Raw genomic sequence first — 22,660 nt, forward strand, 5'->3', positions numbered from 1 at the left:
AGTCCTATATGTATTATAACACAACCCCATAAAACTTCAGATGGTATTATGCAGCCCCATACTCCTCCATGTATAATTCACCCCTATATTCCATGTATAAGGTGTCCCTTCATTTTGTATTATACAGCCCCCCCCCGACCTCCATTTTAATGCAGCCCTATAGACCTCCAGTATAATGCAGCCTCATAGACCTCTATGTATATTACACCTCTATATTCAATGTATAAGGAGTCCTTCATGTTTATTATGCAGCCTCACCAGGCCTCCATATATAATAATGCAGGCAACCTCTCCAGGCCTCCATGTATAATATAGCAGCCAGCCTCCCAGGCCTCCATGTATAATATAGCAGCCAGCCTCCCCAGGCCTCCATGTATAATAATGCAGCCAGCCTCCCCAGGCCTCCATGTATAATAATGCAGCCAGCCTCCCCAGGCCTCCATGTATAATAATGCAGCCAGCCTCCCCAGGCCTCCATGTATAATAATGCAGCCAGCCTCCCCAGGCCTCCATGTATAATAATGCAGCCAGCCTCCCCAGGCCTCCATGTATAATAATGCAGCCAGCCTCCCCAGGCCTCCATGTATAATAATGCAGCCAGCCTCCCCAGGCCTCCATGTATAATAATGCAGCCAGCCTCCCCAGACCTCCATGTATAATAATGCAGCCAGCCTCCCCATGCCTCCATGTATAATAATGCAGCCAGCCTCCCCAGGCCTCCATGTATAATAATGCAGCCAGCCTCCCCAGGCCTCCATGTACAGTATAATGGAGTCTCCCCAGGCCTCCATGTACAGTATAATGCAGCCTCCCCAGGCCTCCATGCACAGTATCATGCAGCCTCCCCACCCCAGGCCTCCATGTACAGTATCAGGCAGCCTCCCCACCCCAGGCCTCCTTGTACAGTATCAGGCAGCCTCCCCACCCCAGGCCTCCATGTACAGTATCATGCAGCCTCCCCACCCCAGGCCTCCATGTACAGTATCATCCAGCCTTCCCACCCCAGGCCTCCATATACAGTATCATGCAGCCTCCCCACCCCAGGCCTCCATGTACAGTATCAGGCAGCCTCCCCACCCCAGGCCTCCATGTACAGATGCAGCCTCCCCACCCCAGGCCTCCATGTACAGTATCATCCAGCCTTCCCACCCCAGGCCTCCATGTACAGTATCATCCAGCCTTCCCACCCCAGGCCTCCATGTACAGTATCATGCAGCCTCCCCACCCCAGGCCTCCATGTACAGTATCAGGCAGCCTCCCCACCCCAGGCCTCCATGTACAGTATCATGCAGCCTCCCCACCCCAGGCCTCCTTGTACAGTATCAGGCAGCCTCCCCACCCCAGGCCTCCTTGTACAGTATCAGGCAGCCTCCCCACCCCAGGCCTCCTTGTACAGTATCAGGCAGCCTCCCCACCCCAGGCCTCCATGTACAGATGCAGCCTCCCCACCCCAGGCCTCCATGTACAGTATCATCCAGCCTTCCCACCCCAGGCCTCCATGTACAGTATAATGCAGCCTCCCCACTCCAGGCCTCTGACCACCGTGTACTCATATATATATAAAAAAAAACACCAAGTACTCACCGCTCTCCTCCTTCCACTGCTGCTCTGTCCTGACGTCTCCTTGTTCCACTGCTGCTGTACTCCCGAGTCCCTGCTCTCCTCCTTCCACTGCTGCTCGTCCTCCCGGTGCTGCGGTCGGCATCCTCCCTCCCTGCGCTCTGTGCACTCAGCACAGCAGTCGCACAGGAGTGACGTCACCGCACAGGGGCAGAATGATGATGCAGAGCGGCGCCGGCCGCTCTTTGCTTCATTATTACTGTGCGCGGTGACGGGGGAGGGGGGCCCCGGTGCCGCCGCTGACATCGGGCAGGAGGACCCGGTGTCGGGGGCGGCAGCGGGTCATATAGTGGGCGCGTGCACTGTGATAGATCAGCGCAGCTTCTCTCTCACTGAGAGGAGCTGGCTGCTGATCTGCAGGGTCCCCGCGGGCCCCAAACCGCCCGGGCCCGGTCGCGATCGCGACCGCTGCGACCGCGGTAGTTACGCCACTGGACCCCATGCCAACCCATTGGTACATTGTGATGACGTCATGGGCCGCCGATGGCGATGAGGAACAGTGTGATCGCACTGCCAGAATTCGACAGCACAATCTAAGGGGATAACAGGCTCGGGTGGATCATAGATCCACTCACGTCTTAGCTGCACATATCTGCTGATCAGGTAAGGAAACATGTTCGGAAAATAATGCGAGCCCTCATTAACGGAACAGACACAGCCAAAGACATACCAGTACGTCCTTGGTCATGGAGGGGTTAAAAATTTAAAAGAAAATTGTACATGTTTTGTATCTGCAAACTTGTATTGACCTGGAGAGTCATATTGCCAGATCAGTTTTACAATAAAGTGAACATTGTAAATAAAAAAACAATTGCAGCATTACACTTTTTTTGCAATTTCACTATACGTGGGGTTTTCTTTTCTGTTTTACAGTACAATATGAGGCAGAATGAATGGTGTCATTTAAAAGTACAAAAAGCCCTCATACTGCTTATGTGGAAGGGAAAATATAAAAAGTTATGGCTCTTGTACAAAGAGGAGCAAAAAACGAAAGTGCAAAAACGGAAAATTGCAAGGTCATGAAGGAGTTTATTCTCATGCCCTACCACAATGAGTGGAAGTGAGTGGCTGCAAAGAGAATATAACCTAATTTTCTCCCTGGATCCGCTGTTCCAGTAAAGCAGCCAGACATGATGTAGATGCTATTTAGCTGCAGATTACCACTATATCTGGGGGTAAGTAGCTGTTTAGGAAGTGACAGGTTACCTTTAATTATTTAAGATTTGTTTAAAAATGAACACCCCTGTTAGTTGTTATGGACACAATAATTTTTTATCTATGAAATCCTATGTACACATATAATCCATACCGGAAGCTGTACTGACACTACATTGTAAATACACATGTAAACAATACAGGTTACTAAGGTCTCAGCTACATGTGTATTACAAAGAAGATCTACTTTTAGCTCAGGGACGGTACCAAAAGCTACAATTAGATTTACATAGGTTAAAGGATTCAAGTAAGTACATTATAAGGAGGGTATTTTGTATATCAGTAGAAAGCCACATCTATCAAACCATTATACCACTAAAAAATGATGAGCGCTTGTCTTTTTGCAACATCTTAAAATATTTGCCCTTCAATAGGTGTAGTTACAACAAATAAGTAATTTAATCTATATAAATGTTTGTGTTAGTTTTCGAGTATATATAATGTGTGTATTTGAGATCATTTCCCTTCTGTGTATCTTCAATAAGAAATTACTAAAACATTTTTTATTAAATTGCTCTAAATTACATAAAATCATGCTGTCGAGCCTTCAATAAACCATGCTGCGGAGCCTTCAATAAATCATGCTGCGGAGCCTTCAATAAATCATACTGCCGAGCCGTCAATAAACCATACTACTGAGCCTTCAACAAATCATACTACTGAGCCCTCAATAAATCATGCTGCCAAGCTTTCAATAAAGCGGGCTTTACACGCTATGATATTTCTAGCAATTGCTAGCGATATCGTACGCAAAAGCACCCGCCCCCGTCGTGCATGCGATATCGTGTGATCGCTGCCGCAGCGAACATTATCCCTACGGCAGCGTCACACGCACTTACCTGGTCGGCGTCATCGCTGTGACTGCCGAGCAATCCCTCCCTCAAGGGGGAGGTGCGTTCGGCATCACAACAACGTCACCGCGACGTCATTAAGCAGCCGCCCAATCAAAGCGGAGGGGCGGAGATGAGCGGGAAGAACATCCCGCCCACCTTCTTCCTTCCTCATTGCAGGCGGGATGCAGGTAAGGTGAGGTTCCTCGCTCCTGCGGTGTCACACTCAGCGATGTGTGCTGCTGCAGGAACGAGGAACAACATCTATCAACAACCATTAACAATATTTGGTTTTAGGACATCCTCTCCATGGTGAACGATTTTCACCACTTTGGAGGACGTTTAAGGTCGCTGGTAAGTGTTACACGCGATGATAACGTTAATGACGCCGGATATGCGTCACTAACGACGTGACCCCGACGATAAAACATTAACGATATCGTAGCGTGTAAAGCTCCTTTAAGTCATGCTACTGAGCCTTCAATAAATTGTGCTGCCGATCCTTCAATAAATCATACTACTGAGCCTTCAATAAATCATACTACTGTGCCTTCAATAAATCATGCTGCCAAGCTTTCAATAAGTCATGCTGCTGAGCCTTCAATAAATTGTGCTGCCGAGTCTCCAATAAATTGTGTTGACGAGCTTTTAATACAACATGCTGCTGAGCCTTCAATAAATCATGCTGCTAAGCCTTCAATAAATTATACTGCCAATACTTCAATAAATCATGCCGCCAAGCTTTCAATAACTCATGCTACTGAGCCTTCAATAAATCGTGCTGCCGAGCCTTTAATAAATCGTGCTGCCGAGCTTTCAATAAATAATGCTACCAAGCCTTCGATACAACATGCCGAGCCTTTAAGAAATCATGCTGCAGAGCCTTCAATACATCATGCTGCCGAGCCTTCAATAAATCATGCTACTGAGCCTTCAATAAATTATGCTGACGAGTCTTCAATAAATCATGCAACCAAGCCTTCAATACATCATGCCGAGCCTTCAATACATCATGCCGAGCCTTCAACACATCATGCTACCGAGCCTTCAATACATCATGCTGAGCCTTTAATAATATCATGCTGCCGAGCCTTCAACACATCATGCTACCGAGCCTTCAGTAAAGGATGTCACACTTCTTAGCTGGTGTCATGTGATGGAATGGTTACTTTCACTGGAATTTAGAGCAATTATGGAAGTAATTAATCCTGTTTGTGTAGCACCCAGGGAGCATTCTAACTATGAAGCAAGTGTAGCAGAAATCTGTCACAACAGTGCTGAGAATAAATAGAGCGGATTAATAGATGTAAAATCTGTGCTTCCTCTGTGTAATGAGGCTCTCATGTAGTGTCTGTCAGGCAGTTTCATAATGTGCAGTAAATATTTGAATGTTACTTATCTTATTTCGAACATCAGCACTTTATACTGTGTTTGACTAATAGAGTTCACTAAACTCAAATTTTCAAGGTAATGGATTGTGCTTTAAACCTGCAGAATAAATGGTTTTGTACCAAGTTAGTTGCCTATAAAATATTCTGTCCTCAATAACTTATATCTTATTCATTAATCTTTTGACATGATGTAATACATTGTGTAAAACAGAGAAATATATATATTATGCTCTTAGATGCACTATATGGTATAAATCATGACTAGTGATAGGCGGACTAACAGATACCCAGGTATGGCGGGTCCAACCGGATTTAAAAAAAAAACCAGTTCGGGCCCAGAATTGATCCCAGATATGTGGCCAGACGCCGATTCCCATATAAGTCTATGGGTACTAGAATCCTGCGTTTTAAAATGGTGGTAGCAGGGGTAGGGGTAGGGTGATTGGAGCAAGCACATTATACTTATTGAGTCTCCAGCAGGGCTCTAATGCTGCTCATTATCCTCATACATATGCACTGCTTCCACCACCCACTGGGAGTCCCCACGTCTCCGGTTGCAGTCAGACGTGCCCCCACACTGTGTGACACCATGTCTGACTTCAACCAATCAGAGGCGCTGTGTGTGCATCTCAATTGGTATAAAAAAATAAATAAATTGGAGTAGGGCCCCCCATATTATGATACCCAGCACAGATAAAGCATACGGCTACAGGCTGCAGCAACCAGCCGTGTGCTTATCTTGGCTGGGTATCAAAAAAAGAGAGCCCACATGTGGCTTTTTAAATTTTTTTAAATAAGACATTTATAAAAACAGCAGGCAATCCCCCCAATTTTGATACCCAGCCATGATGAAGCCCAACAGCTGGGAGCTGGTATTCTCAGGCTGAGGAGACCCATGCTTATTGGGCTTCCCCAGCCTAAAAATAGCAGCCTGCAGCCACCCAGGATTGTCACATCCATTAGATGCGTTAATCTCGGAACTTTACCCGGCTCATCCCGATTGCCCTAGTGCGGTGGAAATCGGGGTAATAAGGGGTTAATAACTGCTCACAGCTGCCACTAAGCCCTAGATTAGTAATGGGGGCGCCTATGAGACCCCCCATTGTAAAATTCTTGATTATGTTGCGCACTGTGGATAAAGGAACATTAAGATCTCTGGAGATGGACTTGTAACCTTAAGATTGTTGATGTTTTTCAACAATTTTTGTTCTCAAGTTCTTAGTTCTCTTCTTTTTTTGTTCTCCACTCTTAGGGATACTTTATACGTTGCAACTTCGCATCCGAAATATCGTCGGGGTCACGTCGTTAGTGACGCACATCCGTCGCTGGTAACGACATCGCAACGTGTGAATCCTAGATGCGCCGATAAACGATCGCAAAAGCGTTGAAAATCGGTGATCTGTGTAGCGTCGGTCATTTTCATAATGTCGGGTCGACCGCAGGTACGATGTTGTTTGTCGCTCCTGTGGCAGCACACATCGCTGTGTGTAAACCCGCAGGAGCGAAAAACATCTCCTTACCTGCATCCCGACGGTAATGCGGAAGGGAGAAGGTGGGCAGGATGTTATGTCCCGCTCATCTCCGCCCCTCCGCTTCTATTGGCCAGCCGATTAGTGACGTCACGGTGACGTTGCTGTGACACCGAACGCATCTCCCCCTTGAAGGAGGGATAGTTCGGCAGTCACAGCGACGTCGCCGAGCAGGTATGTGCGCGTGAAGCTGCCGTAGCGATAATGTTTGCTACGGCAGCAATCACCACATATCGCATGTGCGACAGGGGCGGGTACTATCGCGCTCGGCATCGCAAGCTTCGGCTAGCGATGTCGCAGCGTGTAAAGTACCCGTAAGTGTGGAACACACAATGCAAAGGATGAGTACATTTCTCCCTTTTTATCTGATTTCAAGCGTGATTTCTATATTGCTCTTACCTTTTACTTGCCACAGGTGAGTTTGAACTAGCATCACATGCTGTAACAAAGTTGTTTACCCACAATTGTGGAAAGGTACCAACTATGTTGTCTGGAGCATTTTGGGGGTTTGGTGTGAAATTATATCCAATTTGCTTTTTTTTCTCTGTTTTTTTTGTGTTGTTAAAAATACACACAAAGTAAATAAACATGCGTATAACAAAACACGTGTAATTGCAATAATTTTCTGGAAGAAATACCTCATTTTCTGGAACAAGTTCAAGGGTGCCAACACTTTCGGCCATTAATGTATATACCACCAAGAATCCATACATTGAAGGCTCCACCACACACCCAGAGACACACACGCATCTATTCGCATCATTGTACGTCAGTGTCATACAGGACAGGTTCTCCAGGGTGAGACGATCTTAGTAACCACTTATACTCTGACCAGGAGATAGGGATTCTGAACACAGGAATTTTCATTTTTAATTTTTTCTCCCCTTCTTTCCAGACTCATAACTTTTTTATTTTTCCTTCCACATAGCTGTATGATGGCTTGTTTTTTGTAGGACAAGTTGAACGTTTGAATTAAACCATTCATTCTGAAAAATATTGTACTGGAAAATAGGAAAAAAAGTTCCAAGGGTGTTAAAAGTGCAAAAAAAGTGCAATTCCCCCATGGTTTTTTTAATTTTTTAATTTACCATGTTAACCATATGGTAAAGCTAAGTTCAGAAGATGATTATTCAGATCAGTGCAAGTATGCGGATTTCAAACATGCATTTTTTATTTTTTTTTATTTACCGTAAGTGGGGAAAAAAATCTGAAATTGTAAAATAAATAAAAATGTTGCTTTTGTTGCAATTTTAGAGACCTGTGAGGTTTTCATTTTTCAGGATATGGGACTATGTGAGGGCTTATGTTTTGTGCCCTTAGCTGATGCTTTTATTGATATATACCATATCGGGGCATACACTACAGTTCAAAAGTTTAGGGTCACTTAGATATCTCCTTATTTTTTAAAGAAAAGCACTTTTTTTTTTTTCAATGAAGCTAACATTAAATTAAACAGGAATATACTATACATTGTTAATGTGGTAAATTACTATTCTGGCTGAAAATGTCTGGTTTTGAATGGAATATCTACATAGGTGTATAGAGGCCCATTTCCAACAACCACCACTCCAGTGTTCTAATGGTATATTGTGTTTGCTAACTGTGTTAGAAGGCTAATGGATGTTTAGAAATCCCTTTAAAAGCCTTGTGCAAGTTTGTTAGCACAGCTGAAAACAGTTTTGCTGATTAGAGAAGCTATAAAACTGACCTTCCTTTGAGCTAGTTGAGAATCTGGAGCATTACATTTGATGGTTCCATTAAACTCTCAAAATGGCCAGAAAAATAGAACTTTTATGTGAAACTCAAATGTCTATTCTTGTTCTTAGAAATGAAGGATATTCCATGTGAGAAATTGCCAAGAAAACGAAGATTTCCTACAACGGTGTAGGAAATCTACAATCTTAAAGGCTGAGAATACAGAAATAGCATTTCAGAAGTATAAAGATATCAATAGGAAATGTAAAAAAGAAATCAAGCAAGCAAAACTAGCTACTGAAACAAAAATCGCCAATGCCATTAAAATAAATCCCAAAATCCTTTATAAATACATTAATGCAAAAAAGAAAACAAAGGATAGTATCGGCACCTTAAAATATAATAACAAGTTAGTTATAGAGGACAAACAAAAGACTGAGATATTAAACAGGTATTTCTCATCTGTGTTCACCAAGGAACTTACTGTACCAGGGATCATTCAACAAGTGAAAAATCAAAGTTCACCACCCGATATAATTAATTTAACACCAGAAGAAGTACGCCTGCGTCTGAGTAAATTAAACACAAATCCCCAGGGCCAGATGGCATTCATCCACGAATATTGAGGGAATTGAGCTCCGTAATCGACAGACCACTGTATCTCATCTTTTTAGACTCTCTTGTAACTGGGTTGGTGCCTCAGGATTGGAGGATTGCTGATGTGGTACTGATATTTAAGAAAGGTAAGAGGGTAGATCCAGGCAACTACCGTCCAGTAAGCCTGACATCAGTAGTATGCAAAGTTTTTGAGGGCATTTTAACACTAGAACTAGTGGACTCGTGACACCTATATAGAAATACATGGTGCAAAGTAGTCAAAATGACTACCTCAGTAGTTCTAGTGTTAAGGGATGACATGCAAAAATATATTGCAGAAAATAATATAATAACTGACAGACAGCATGGATTCATGAAAGATAAGTCATGTCTAACCAACCTGTTGGGGTTCTATGAGGGGGTAAGTGCAAACCTAGATATTGGTAATGCAGCTGATGTGATTTATTTGGACTTTGCAAAGGCATTTGATACTGTACCACATAATAGCCTTATACTAAAACTCCAGAAGCAAGGACTAGGGGAAACTATATGCAACTGGGTAAGGAATTGGCTAAAAAATAGGAAAAAAAGAGTAGTCATAAATGGTACATTCTTTAAATGGGCTATAGTCAGCAGTGGGGTGTCGCAGGGATCTGTGCTAGGACCGATTCTTTTTAATCTCTTTATTAATGACCTTGTGGCTGGGATTGATAGTAAAGTGTCAGTCTTTGTTGATGACACCAAAGTATGTAGGATATTAATAACTGACCTTGATAGTATAATATTACAAAAAGATCTGGATAAGATGTCAGAATGGGCAGATACTTGGCAAATGAGATTTAATGTTGATAAATGTAAAGTAATGCACCTAGGACGGAGTAATCCTATAAATGCGTGTACATTAAATGGAAGTAAACTCGGGACTACAGAACAGGAGAAGGACTTGGATATTCTGATTACAAATAAGCTGAGCAGCAGCACTCAATGTCAAGCAGCAGCTGCTAAAGCAAACAAGATTTTAGGGTGTATAAAAAGAGAGATTAGATCCCGTGAGCCCAACGTATTGTTACCCCTCTATAAATTACTTGTAAGGCCACATCTGGAATAAGGGATCCAGTTTTGGGCTCCACATTTTAAAAAGGACATTCAGAAGTTAGAGTCAGTTCAAAGGTGGCTAACTAGACTACTACAAGGAATGGAAGGCTTCCCATATGATGACAGGTTGAAAAAGGTAGATATATTTAGCTTAGAAAAAAGACGTTACAGAGGAGATCTCATTTATATGTATAAATACATGTGTGGTCAACATAAAGGACTGGCACATGACTTATTTCTTCCAAAGACAATAATAAGGACCAGGGGGCACTCACTGCGAGTGGAAGAAAAGTGATTCCGGCAGCTAAATAGGAAAGGGTTCTTTACAGTTAGAGCAGTCAGACTGTGGAATGCCCTACCACAAGAGGTAGTAATGGCAGATACTATAACCGCTTTTAAAAAAGGGCTGGATGATTTCTTCAGTATACACAACATTGTTGGTTATAAATGACTTAGTGACCAAATGTAGAACTGGTGGAGGAAGGTTGAACCAGATGGACCTAGGTCTTTTTTCAACCTAAGTAACTATGTAACTATGTGTGTACTACTCCCTTCAGAGGTGAGCACAAATAGGCTCTAATCAGAGTAAAAAGAGAAGTGGAAGGCCCTGCTGCACAACTGAGCAACAGCTGCACAAGTGAGCAACAAGATAAGTACATTAGAGTCTCTAGTTTGAGAAATCAACGCCTCACAGGTCCTCAACTGACAGCTTCATTAAATAGTACACGCAAAATGCCAGTGTCAACGTCTACAGTGAAGAGGTGACTCCGGGATGCTGGCCTTCAGGGCAGAGTGGCAAAGAAAAAGCCATATCTGAGACTGGCTAATAAAAGGAAAAGATTAATATGGGCAAAAGAACACAGACATTGGACAGAGGAAGATTGGAAAAAAGTGTTATGTACAGACGAATCGAAGTTTGAGGTGTTTGGATCACACAGAAGAACATTTGTGAGACGCAGAACTACTGAAAAGATGCTGGAAGAATGCCTGACACCATCTGTCAAGCATGGTGGAGGTAATGTGATGGTCTGGGGTTACTTTGGTGCTGGTAAAGTGGGAGATTTGTACAATGTAAAAGGGATTTTGAATAAAGAAGGCTATCACTCCATACCCTGTGGACAGCGCTTGATTGGAGCCAATTTCATCCTACAACAGGACAATGACCCAAAGCACACCTCCAAATTATGTATGAACTATTTAGGGAAGAAGCAGGCAGCTGATATTCTATCTGTAATGGAGTGGCCAGCCCAGTCACCAGATCTCAACCCTATAGAGCTCTTGTGGGAGCAGCTTGACCGTATGGTACACAAAAAATGCCCATCAAGCCAATCCAACTTGTGGGAGGGGGGAAGCATGGGGTGAAATATCTCCAGATTACCTCCGCAAATTAACAGCTAGCATGCCAAAGGTCTGCAAAGCTGGAATTACTGAAAAGGAGCATTCTGTGATGAAAGCAAAGTTTGAAGAAGAAAATTATTATTTCAAGTAAAAATCATTATTTCTAACCTCGTCAATGTCTGGACTATATGTTCTATTCATTATGCAACTCATTTGATAAATAAAAGTATGATTTTTCATGGAAAACACTAAATTGTCTGGGTGACCCCGAACTTTTAAACTGTAGTGGATATGTTATTTTGATATCCTTTTATTGCAATGTTGCGGCTGCCAAAAACTGTAATTCTCGCATTTGGGTTTTTTCCTTTTAAGCCATTTACCGATCGGATCAATTTACTTTATATTTTGATACATTAGACTTTGACGAACGCCTCGTCGCCAAATATGTAAAATGTTTATTTGTTTTAATGCTCCTGTCCTGCTGTAGACCCTGGGAGCCCTCAAGAGAGGGGGGCTCTGAGCAATCCCCAACAAATGCCAGTTCCAGAGTATGGGAGATGCATGGGAGAAATCTTGCATGTGAGGAAGGATCAGACAAGAAAACATTAAAGAAAGACGCCCCTAGGAGGACTAGAGATGTAGGAAATACTAGGAGATTAGATTGAAGATGTGTGGACACGATAGATTATAGATGGGTTTTTTTTCTGTTATTGTTAAATTTCGCATTGAATTCTTGTGCAATGTGTATACAGTGACGGAACTGGCTGATATCAAGGTGCATTAATCAGGAAACACCAGTTGCACATCTATTAATAAGATTGGTCAGTCAGAGTATACATACTTTTTGTTTTTCAATAAAAATGTCCAATGTACACTTGCTCTTCAGTAAACACATGTGGCCTTCGAGGTAAAGTGTGTGTAGGCGTTTCACTAAAACAACAATGTAATCTCTACAACTTCGCCCACGGTTAAAGCACACAACGTTTAAGAAATCCTGCACTAGACATGATGTTTTGTTCTTGGTCAAATTGTCATTTACCGTAATCCATATCAAAATTGTCAGGTTCATAGGGCATAACTATGTAATGACAATTATTGCATCTGCTCATTGCAACTGGGAAAGAGAAATTACTCTCAAATATGTCAATGCATCCCATAATGATCTATTAAAAACAGGTATCTTCTTTTTGCAAACAAGTCTTAACTGAATCACAGATCTCTATGTATAAGATATACAGTGGGTACGAAAAGTATTCAGACCCCTTTAAATTTTTCAGTCTTCGTTTCATTGCAGCCATTTGGTAAATTCAAAAAAGTTCATTTTTTTCTCATTAATGTACACTCTGCACTCCATCTCATCAGACACAAAACAGAAATGTAGAAAGTTTTGCAAATTTATTAAACAAGAAAAACTGAAATATCACATGGTCATAAGTATTCAGACCCTTTGCTCAGACACTCATATTTAAGTCACATGCTGTCCATTTCCTTGTGATCATCCTTGATGTTGGTTCTACTTCTTCATTGGAGTCCAGCTGTGTTTAATTAAACTTATAGGACTTGATTTGGAAAGGCACACACCTGTCTATATAAGAACTCACAGTGAATGTCAGACCAAATGAGAATCATGAGGTCAAAGGAACTGCCCAAGGAGCTCAGAGACAAAATTGTGGCAAGGCACAGATCTGGCCAAGGTTACAAAAGAATTTGTGCAATACTCAAGGTTCCTAAAAACACAGTGGCCTCCATAGTCTTTAAATGGAATAAGTTTGGGACCACCAGAACTTTTTCTAGGCCTGGCCGTCCAGCCAAACTGAGCAATCATGGGAGAAGAACCTTGGTGAGAGAGGTAAAGAAGAACCCCAAGATCACTGTGGCTGAGCTCCAGAAATGCAGTAGGGAGATGGGAGAAAGTTCCACAAAGTCAACTATCACTGCAGCCCTCCACCAGTCGGGTCTTTATGGCAGAGTCGTCCGACAGAAACCTCTCCTCAGTACAAGACATATGAATTCCTGCATAGAGTTTTCAAAAAAACACATGAAGGTATCCCAGACTATGAGAAATAAGATTCTCAGGTCTGATGAGACGAAGATTGAACTTTTTGGTGATAATTCTAAGCGGTATGTGTGGAGAAAAAAAATCACTGCTCATCATCCGCCCAATACAATCATAACAGTGAAGCATGGTGGTGGCAGCATCATGCTATGGGGGTGTTTTTCAGCTTCAGGGATCGACGACTGGTTGCAATGAAAGGAAAGATGAATGCGGCCAAGTACAGAGATATCTTTGGAAGAAAACCTCTTCCAGAATGCTCTGGACCTCAGACTTGGCCAACGGTTTACCTTCTAACAAGACAATGACCCTAAGCATGCAACTAAAATAACAAAGGAGTGGCTTCAGAACAACTCTGTGACCATTTTTGATTGGCCCAGCTAGAGCACTAACCTAAACCCAATTGAGCTTCTCTGGAGAGACCTGAAAATGTCTGTCCACCAATGTTCACCATCCAACCTGACGGAACTGGTGAGGGTCTGTAAGGAAGAATGCAGAGAATGCCCAAATCCAGGTGTGAAAAACTTGTATCATACCCAAGAAGACTCATGGCTGCATTAGCTCAAAAGGGTGCTTCTACTCAATACTGAGCAAAAGGTCTGAATACTTATGACCATGTGATATTTAGTTTTTCTTGTTTAATAAATTTGCAAAAATTTCTACATTTCTGTTTGCTTTTCTGTCAAGATGGGGTGCAGAGTGTACATAAATGAGAAAAAAATGAACTCTTTTGAATTTACCAAATGGCTGCAATGAAACAAAGAGTAAAAAATTTAAAGGGGTCTGAATACTTCCTGTACCCACTGTAAACTTCTTAGGTGTTATTTTGAAATTCAACAACAAATGTGGAAAGTGGTTGGCAAGATCTTGACACCAAAGACTTCCTGTCATGACTCGGTTTCAGGACTCGATCCTAAGACCTCTCGTTGTACGGTCAGTTTCCTTCCCTGCTGAGCTACAGCCAATTCAGTCTCTGTCCAACTGCTGATGATTCTCTTATCATTTCTTTTCTTTCCTTGCTTTGCTGCTAGTCAGGTGTTTCTCCCTTTCTTATTTTGTCTCTGCCCTATCACAGCTTGGATGGGGCTATTTATACTCACCTTGCATCAGTCTTCTTTACAGGCTATATTTCAGGAAGGATTTCCAGCCCTGCAACTAAGGGATTATGCCTGCTGGGTGTCACGATTCATGCATAGCTCTGCCTTGGCTCTGTATATTTCCTGAGCCGGTGCATGTATCCTGCCTCCGCGGTTTAGGTCCCTTGGGAGGGGCCTGTTCATTCTGGCTTCATTCCAGGGGTTGCGTCACCATATCTAAGTGCTACTACCTCCGGGACGCCACCAGTAATATTTTCAGCTCTGCTGCGTGCACTATTCCTGAGGGATGGTCTCTGTTTCTTGTCCTGATTACTGGTACTGTTTGTCCTAACCTCCGTTTCTCTTGCCCGACCTATGTTCCGTCCCTCCTGCCCGACCTGACTTCCGTTTCCCCGACCTGACCTCCGTTTTACCGGCCTGTCCTGACCTCCCCGGCTTCCCGACCTTACCTCTGTTTCTCCCTTTCCTCCAGACTCTGGTGCTGTTCCATGTCCTTCACTCCCTCTTCTATGCTTAATTGCTCAGGTATTACAAGTGGCAATATTGTATCAACGGCCACTTGCTGGAAAGGCTAATCAATAACTAGTAGTGGTTTCAAAAGGACATTATGAATATTCCCATTCTTTCCAACTCTATGACAAACTGTGGAAGCTCAACAATAATTAGCTCTGTCCTTCTCCATATTGGGCCAATAAAAGTTATGGATCAAGTGGTCTTTAGTCTTTTGTACTACAAGATGCCCGGCAAGAGGGATTTCCTGATCAATTCTCAATAACTGTTCCCTGAATAAATAGGGAACAAATAAAACACTTCCCACAGACCAAATGTCACAAGGAGGTTTTTGAAGGCATCGCCAACTGTCATGGTGGCATCAGGATCAGTGGAGACTACAGATTCTGACACTCTGCCTGCTAACTTTTCTGATATCTGTGATCAGCACAAGGAGACTTGGGTGTTAACCCACAGAGGTGTAGTTCATATGCAGGCTACCAAGAGATAATCTCTTCTGGGTTGCATGATAATCCGCTTTGAACACATGCTGTGGGGGAGCCAGTCACATTCACTCCCCTCCTATATATACTCGCTGGACTATTCCATTAATGCCAGCTATAGCTAGTCTATACTGGTCTGGGAGGTGGTGTGATCCAGATTTACTAATGGTTGTAGTACTTTCTTGCTGTGTAGGCAGAAATGGTGTTTTTTTGTTGCCTTATTTCTCTTGTTTTTCTGTTTAGTCTCTACAGTTTGTTCCTGTGAGTTTGCAGTATGAGTTTTGTTTTTTTTCGTCTGTCTTTATCTGTGTTGCCATCACATTCTTGCCACTTCCTTTCATGGGAAGGAGTGGGAACAGATTATGTGTGGTAAGTGGGATAGCCAGCCATGGGACTCAGGCACCTCTACCATTAGAGGTAAACCTGAGGTTAAGGATAACCTAGGGTTCCCTAGTGTGAGGTACAGTATAGGAGCCCCCTGTTCCTTGCTGTCTTACAGTCACATTATGACACCTAAAGCCTGCTTTACACGCTGCAATGTATCTTACGATGTGTCGGCGGGGTCACGTCGTAAGTGACGCACATCCGGCCTCGTAAGGTACATTGTAGTGTGTGACAGGTACGTGCGATTGTGATTGAACGGTAAAACGTTCATCGCATGCACGTCGTTCATTCCTCATGGATTGAACGTCAGGTTGTTCATCGTACCCGGGATAGCACACATCGCAGTGTGTGACACCCCGGGAACGATGAACAGATCTTACCTGCGTCCTGTGGCTCCCGGCCCACAATGCAGAAGGAAGAAGGTGGGCGGGATGTTTACATCCCACTCAGCTCCGCCCCTCCGCTTCGATTGGCCGGCTGCCGCGTGACGTCGCTGTGACGCCGAACGTCCCTCCCACTCCAGGAAGTGGACGTTCGCCGCCCACATCGAGGTCGTATGGACGGGTAAGTACGTGTGACAGGGGTTAATCGTTTGTGCGGCACGTTCAACAAATTGAACGTACCGCACATACGATGAGGGCGTTGCAAATCGCATACGATATCATATGCGAAATTGCAACTTGTAAAGCAGGCTTTAGACTGTTGTGTTAATGGAGAAACCCTCCGTATACAAATTTCCCTGGTCCCAGTACACTGCTACCTTGTCAGATCCATCAGAGGGTTTGTCTGCAATGCATATCAGCTTCTCCAGACTGGCATCTTTTAGCAATGCTCTAGAAGCTCTGACTATCGGTCTACAGGTCACAGCCTAGTGGGGATGTAGACCCTGGTCAGATGCTGAGTCTGTCAACTGAAAGCTCAGTAGATCAGCCATGTTGGGAGACGCCTAGTTGTATTAGGGCTCTTCTTATCTGGCATTCTGTGAGGGACTTGTGCTGCCCCTGCAGCGGATCGAACCGCTCGGATCCAGGGGTGGTGATTACTTGTGGCTCGAGGGTCTCCAGACCAGGGGGGCTTGGGGCCACACTCAAATGGAAAAGGGGGGAATATTTACAGGGGATAGGTATAGTTTGTGACGTCACCCGTGGTGAACGCTAATTGGGAGTACCGCCACTGCCGTTGGGAGTACCCGGGGTGTTGGAGTGGGGCAGCAAGATGACGTTACCCTTTACGGGTAGGGGAAGGCCCCGGGACTCTGGATGGTGCTATGTGATGCAGGGGTAGCGCAGGCTCACTTGTTACAGGGGTCAGTCGGGTACTCACTCAGCAATAAAGCAGACGCTGACAACAGGGTAAACCAAGTCTCTGACTGCCGTTGCCTCTCGAGGGGAGCTCGTCCGGGTCCCGTCCCCTGCAGCACTGCCTGGTGGTCCGTGACCTGCCTCCTGGCACAAATTTAGAGTGTCCTTTGTGGCCCATTAGCTTGGAGCTTTCCGGGCCCCGCTCCCCACTGTGGCTAAGTGAAGGAGCCTGCTCTCAGGGGCTCACGCTTGGGATTTCAGTGGGCTGCTTGTTTGGAAAGCCCTATCCCCCTCGTTGCACTAGTGCCCCTGATCTCTGAGATTGGTGGGAACAGTCCATATAGGCCCTGTCCTCCGCAGGTTAATTGCTGGGTCGCCTGAAGCTTCTCCCCGACCTAGGGTCCATGTACCCCGACGTGCCTTCGGTCCCGGACCGGTGATAGGACCAGGCTGCTGACCGTCCTCCAAGAAAGGTCCCAGGCACCTAGCCTCAATCCCCTGCGACCGGGGGTCCGACTCCTCTAGGTCCAGACCACCGTCTGTCACCTAGTCTGCTTTTTCCCTGGGAGCTACAACTCCCAGCTTCCTCAGAGCTCATCACAACTCAAGGGCTACCACTCCACTGACTTGACACCTCTTACCTCCCTACCTGACCCCTAGGTGGGCGGCCCTATTCCTGCTTAAGCAGCCCACTGGTGTGCCTGACAGGGTGTGGTGCAAGGTGTATCTTGGATTTGTGAATGCTGGTGGAGGCAGTACTGCAGGATGGAGACCAAGAACCATGGGGGGTTGAATCCTGCACTGTAGAAAAAGAGCATGCAGAACCCTGTGATGACCTGAGTAGTCCAGGGCGTCACAGACTTATCTACTAATATCTGGGTTTTAGCCGTAGCACCATTCTGACTGTGAGTCATAGCTGCAACATAAGTACATGCCTCGACATCTCCTCTCTGCAGGTCCAGTGCATTATCCATTTCGACATCTGCACTCTCCGTTCTCCCTATTCGTCTGTACATTTCCTGTTGTGATGCCCTGGCCGGGCCAGGTAGTCACAGATAATGCCCCGCACTACGCCAGTCCCCTAACAAGGTGACAGCAGCCAAACATTAAAACCCTAGTCACCCCCCTCAGTGCTTGATGGACACACCAGGGGGCGGAACCAGGCGGTTGGAAGACGCCCACCGAGGAGTCTCAGACAGCCTGGGGCAGGAAAGTTCAGATCAGTTGGAGTGTTGAGCAGAAGTGGAGGTCAGGCCTGTGTGTGACAGGCCTGCAGCAAACTGAACCAGTGCCAGGGTAGGAGCCCTGGTACTCCTGGCTAGGAGGCAGATGGAGGCCTCTGTCTGCTGGAGCTGGGAAGACGGTGGAACTGAGGTGGACCACGGGACAGGGTAGTGGCCCGCCGGTACCGACCCGGGGAACCGACTCGGAAACCGGAGCACAAAGGGGGATACTCAGACCCTGAAGCTAGGTCCAGAAGCTACTGGGGGCTAGCTAATTAACTAATTGCGGCCAGGACTATAGGTCCTGTCCCACCCAAAGTCCCGACTGAAGGCAACAGCCCAACGAGGGGGATAGAAAGCCACCGCCACGGCAGAGAGATCCCACGGGGCAGCGTCTGCGGGCAAAGGGCTCCTCAGGCAACCAGAAGCCGGGGAGCAGACTCTTGAAGTTGCAAGCGCAGGTAGTCCACCATCATAAAACAGGTGCAGGAGAAAGGCAGAGACCACCAACCGGGTGGGGGACCAGACTGTTTACTAATCGTGAGTACATCAGTGCCCTCTGGCCGCCCATCTCCCTGCACCGCCAAACACCCCCAACGGGTCCCGGGGTCACCCTCCCTGCCCACGGAGGGGTTAACAACTTGCTGCATAACATCTCCCCCGGGTGCCCCGTAACTGCAGCAGTAGTGTCCAGCTTCACCACATCCTGTGGGTGGCGTCACAAACTCAAACATGGCTCCGGCCGTACACCTACGTCCCCAAACCGCCAAACCCCTTTTGATCGACGTGACCGCAGGACCCCCAGGTCCGGAGACCCTTGAGCCACCCACTGAAGGTCCGGATCCGAGCGGCTCAGCTGCTGCTGAGCACGGGGCGGCACACTGTCATCCCTCAGAACTTGCCTTCACCTTCTCTGTGGCATTCAAATTCTTGCCTCCACCTTCTCAGTGGCATTCTGGGGGTTCAAAGTGCTCACTAAACATCAAGATAAATACCTTAAGAAGTCTAGTTTCCAAAATAGGGTCATTTGTGGGGGAGCTCCCATGTTAGGCATTTCAGAGGCTCTCCAAATACCACATGGTGTCCACGAATGATTCCAGCCAATTCTGAGTTCAAAAAGTCAAATGCCGCTCCTTCCCTTCTGAGCCATGACATGCGCCCAGACAGTAGATTTCCTCCACAAACGAGGTATCAGAGTACGCAGGAGAAGTTGAACAACAAATTGTATGGTGTATTTTCTCCTATTACCCTTGTGACAATGAAAGATTTGGGGTTAATGAAACATTACATTTGACTCCATGAGTGTTTTCCAGAGACTAAATCATCACTACACTCGTATATGAATTCCCAGAGGGTTGTAATTTCCAAAATGTGGTCAATTGAGGGGATTTCTTCTGTGCTTACACTAAGGCTATATGCGCACGTGTGTGCTCTGCACCGCACCTAAAAGGTGCGCTTCAGAGCGCAGCTGAAAAGCTCTGTTCTGAAGTGCATGGTGCTGGCACAGAACGTGCGCTCTGCATGCTGCCTCTCCCTATAGACAGCATGCAAACCGCACGAAACAAGTGACATGTCACTTCTTAGAACGCAGCGATTCGGGCAGCAGCCGAATCGCTGCGTTCTAATAGGCCACGTGCGCACGGCTCCTGCACAATCTCCATAGATTGTGCAGGGGACGCAGGACGCATGCAGTTACGCTGGGGTGCAGATCGCAGCGTAACTGCATGCAATACGCACACGTGCGCACATCCCCTAAAGCCAGCTTTACCCGCTGCAATGTATCTTACGATGTGTCGGCGGGGTCACGTCATAAATGATGCACATCCGGCATCGTAAGGTACATTGTAGTGTGTGACAGGTACATGCGATTGCGATTGAACGAAAATCCGTTCATCGCATGCACGTCGTCCATTCCTCATGAATTGAACGTGAGGTTGTTCAATGTTCCCGAGGCAGCACACATCGCAGTGTGTGACACCCCGGGAACATTGAACAGATCTTACCTGCGTCCTGCGGCTCCCGGCCAGCAATGCGGAAGGAAGGAGGTGGGCGGGATGTTTACGTCCCGCTCAGCTCCGCCCCTCCACTTCCATTGGCTGGCTGCAGCGTGACGTCGATGTGACGCCGAACGTCCCTGCCACTCCAGGAAGTGGACGTTCGCCGCCCACATCGAGGTCGTATGGACGGGTAAGTACGTGTGACGGGGGTTAATCATTTGGGCGGCACGTTCAACAAATTGAACGTGCCACACATACAATGGGGGCGTTGCAAATCGCATACGATATCGTATGCGAAATTGCAACGTGTAAAGCAGGCTTTAGGGGTTGTGCAAATGGAGTCCAAAAACCTTTCTAGGCAAATCTGTGCTTCAAAAATCAAATCATGCTCCTTCCTTCCTGATCCATGTGGTGCGGACAAATAGTAAAGTACAGTCATATGTGGGGTATTGCCATGCTCAGAAGAAATTGTGTAACACATACTGGGGCATTTACCTATTTCCATTGTGAAAATTAGAAATCTTTAAACAACATTTTAGTAGTAAAAATGTAATTATTATTTCTTTACCGCCAATAGTATAACATTTTATGACACACATGTAGTGTCAACATGCTCACTGCACCGCTGGATGAATTTATTGAAGGGTTCAGTTTGTAAAATCGAATCATTTGTGGGGGTTTCTGCTGCTCTGGCACCTCAGGGGCTCGGCCAATGTGACATGGCAACCGCAAACCATTCCAACTAAATCTGAAATTATATATTGTGCTCCTTCCCTTCTTCACTTTGTACTGTGCCTCAAAAGTAATTTTTTGGCCACATATGTGGTATTGGGGTTCTCAGGAGAAATTGTACAACACATTTTATGGTGTACTTTCTCCTGTGACCTTTTGATTTGGTGTAAAGCAACATTTGTATGGTAAAAATGTATTTTTTTTATTTTCACTGCTCAATGTTATAAAATTCCGTGAAGCATCTGGGGGTTCAAGGTGCTCACAAAACATCTAGATAAATTAATTGAAGGCTTTAGTTTCCAAAATGGGATCACTTTTGGGGGAGCTCAACTGATTAGGCACCTCAGGGGCTCTCCTAATGCGACATGGTGTCCGCTATCTATTCCAGACAATTTTGCGCTCTAAAATTCAAATGGCGCTCCTTTCCTTCCAAGCCCTGCCATGCACCCAAACAGTAGATTTCCTCTACGCATGGGGTATTGGTGTACTCAGGAGAAATTGCACAACAAACTTTATGGTGCATTTTCTCTTGTTACCCTTGTAACTTGTAATTTAAATGTATAATGTCCAATTAAAATGAATAATTTAAATGTATTTGTCCAACTTTACTTCTATCATTGCATTCTGTATGTTTGGTTGTTTTTAAAACACTGGTTTTAAATTTACTAATTGGCATTGCACATCAGGTGTGTGCTGAATGTGCTTAAGAGTAGTACACTCATGTCAGTTTGTATGGACTCGTGGAAGCGTCGGTTGTAAAGACGCGAAATGGCCATCGTCCAATGGATTGTGTGTACCCACCTCTCTCACGCCTTTCCCCCTGACCTGATGGTCGAATAAAACAGCTTTTTTTACCGCATATCTGGTGAGTGCCTTTGTCTCTTTTCACATGGATTGTAATTTTTTTAACTATTTTGTGTGACATAACTCTCGGGTTTAAGGGCATACAAACTCATATTTTGAAAATTGTGAAATTTTCTCCAAATTTCCAATATTTTCACAAATAAACACAAAAATTATCATCCTAAGTTTACCTCTACCATGGAGCACAATATGGTACAAAAAACATTCTCAGAATCAGTGGGATCCATTAACGTGTCTGAGAGTTATAATAACTTCTGAAAGTGACACTGGTCAGAATTGAAAAAAATGTCCTGGTCATGGAGGTGAAAACAGGCTTGGGGTAAGAATGGAGCCACACGAGAACTACTGCGAGTTCATCACACTCCCGCTCTGCTGGAGTGTAAGCCGAGTGTCATGCCACTGTGATGCGATCCTACGGAGGAGAAGGCGGACGCTGCAGTGGTGAGGGAGGGACTAATCTCCCCATCTCCTCCATTGCCAGCTAATGCGTATATCGCACTGCACTCTGGTGTCATCTGAGTGCAGTGTAATGTTTCTCTCACACCCAAAGACTTGAATGGGTGCGAGAGAAAACAAATCAGATTCTACCTGCAGCATGCTGCGATTGTTTTCTCGGTCTGATTAGGGCGGAAAAAATTGCTCATGAGATCGGCCCCATAGAGTAACATGGGTCCGAGTGGAATCCGATTTTTTATCACATTCCACTC

This window comes from Anomaloglossus baeobatrachus, chromosome 1 (genome assembly GCF_048569485.1).
Source record: "Anomaloglossus baeobatrachus isolate aAnoBae1 chromosome 1, aAnoBae1.hap1, whole genome shotgun sequence".
NCBI lineage: Eukaryota > Metazoa > Chordata > Amphibia > Anura > Aromobatidae > Anomaloglossus > Anomaloglossus baeobatrachus.